Source organism: Eucyclogobius newberryi, unplaced genomic scaffold (genome assembly GCF_026437365.1).
Source record: "Eucyclogobius newberryi isolate DKJ021-1_F unplaced genomic scaffold, fEucNew1.0.hap1 SCAF_8, whole genome shotgun sequence".
Taxonomy (NCBI): domain Eukaryota; kingdom Metazoa; phylum Chordata; class Actinopteri; order Gobiiformes; family Gobiidae; genus Eucyclogobius; species Eucyclogobius newberryi.
In genome coordinates this window covers 6542164-6544028 of record NW_027316500.1, presented here as the reverse complement: position 1 = coordinate 6544028, position 1865 = coordinate 6542164, and the positions used below count along the sequence as shown (strand labels likewise).

At 45.6% G+C, this 1865-nt stretch overlaps 1 protein-coding gene across 1 annotated transcript in view; it reads left to right on the top strand.

Annotated features, from left to right (window-relative positions):
* The first annotated feature begins 287 nt into the window (after window positions 1–287).
* Window positions 288–1865, top strand: part of fam83ha (family with sequence similarity 83 member Ha) — a 27706-nt gene continuing 26128 nt past the window's right edge. Inside the window, exon 1 of the mRNA XM_072436523.1 lies at window positions 288–336. The gene's annotated coding sequence lies outside the window, so the exon portion shown is untranslated. The remainder of the gene's footprint in view (window positions 337–1865) is intronic.

The window sequence follows — 1865 nt, the reverse complement described above, 5'->3', positions numbered from 1 at the left end:
CCTCGTGTCCAGCCTCCTCCTCCCTTCTCTCCCAGTCTCGCTCTCAGCTGAGGAAGTCCCCATTGTTTTGTGCCTGTGCGTTAGGAGCAGATGCAGAGGTAATTATAATGTTGATATCCTGACAACGCTGGGATTTACGTGTGGGAGCCATGGAGGAGACGTACGGCGCAGAGCAGGACCTCGTACCTCAGGACCCTGTACTAGAGGACCCTGTACCTCAGGATCTCGTACCAGAGGACCTCATACCGGAGGACCCCATACCGGAGGACCCCATACCGGAGGACCCCATACTGGAGGAATATTTCAGTATATGGGAGGAAGACAACACTGAAGCAGGTACAACAATGTCCTAAATAAGTCCTGTTTTTATCAACGGTCAGTTTTTATGTCTCTACTCTACTTTTGTCCCTATTTAGACCATGTTTTTACCATGTTTTGTCTTTATTTATTGATTTTAGGTTTGATTTAGCACTGGTTCAGTGTGTGTTCATTCTGAAAAGTTAATTGAATATATATTTTAGATGTTATTCGTGTGGTCAACATGGATTTGATTTGGTTTTGTCCTGGTTCTGTCCAAATATTAGAGCTTGTTTGTTCTTGGTGAGAGCCTTTAGTCGCGCTTATTTGAGTTTGTTTGTAAGTAGATCTGGTTTAGTCCTAGTTTGGCCCATGTTTGGTCCCAGTCTATCATTGGTTTAGACCTGGTTTAGTCCTGGTTTGGCCCATGTTTGGTCCCTGTCTATCATTGGTTTAGACCTGGTTTAGTCCTCGTTTGGCCCATGTTTGGTCCCTGTCTATCATTGGTTTAGACCTGGTTTAGACCTGGTTTAGACCTGGTTTAGACCTGGTTTAGTCCTGGTTTGGCCCATGTTTGGTCCCTGTCTATCATTGGTTTAGACCTGGTTTAGACCTGGTTTAGACCTGGTTTAGACCTGGTTTAGTCCTGGTTTGGCCCATGTTTGGTCCCTGTCTATCATTGGTTTAGACCTGGTTTAGACCTGGTTTAGACCTGGTTTAGTCCTGGTTTGGCCCATGTTTGGTCCCTGTCTATCATTGGTTTAGACCTGGTTTAGACCTGGTTTAGACCTGGTTTAGACCTGGTTTAGACCTGGTTTAGTCCTGGTTTGGCCCATGTTTGGTCCCTGTCTATCATTGGTTTAGACCTGGTTTAGACCTGGTTTAGACCTGGTTTAGACCTGGTTTAGTACTGGTTTGGCCCATGTTTGGTCCCTGTCTATCATTGGTTTAGACCTGGTTTAGACCTGGTTTAGACCTGGTTTAGTCCTGGTTTGGCCCATGTTTGGTCCCTGTCTATCATTGGTTTAGACCTGGTTTAGACCTGGTTTAGACCTGGTTTAGTACTGGTTTGGCCCATGTTTGGTCCCTGTCTATCATTGGTTTAGACCTGGTTTAGACCTGGTTTAGACCTGGTTTAGACCTGGTTTAGTCCTGGTTTGGCCCATGTTTGGTCCCTGTCTATCATTGGTTTAGACCTGGTTTAGACCTGGTTTAGACCTGGTTTAGTCCTGGTTTGGCCCATGTTTGGTCCCTGTCTATCATTGGTTTAGACCTGGTTTAGACCTGGTTTAGACCTGGTTTAGACCTGGTTTAGTACTGGTTTGGCCCATGTTTGGTCCCTGTCTATCATTGGTTTAGACCTGGTTTAGACCTGGTTTAGACCTGGTTTAGACCTGGTTTAGTACTGGTTTGGCCCATGTTTGGTCCCTGTCTATCATTGGTTTAGACCTGGTTTAGACCTGGTTTAGACCTGGTTTAGTCCTGGTTTGGCCCATGTTTGGTCCCTGTCTATCATTGGTTTAGACCTGGTTTAGACCTGGTTTAGACCTGGTTTAGTACTGGTTTGG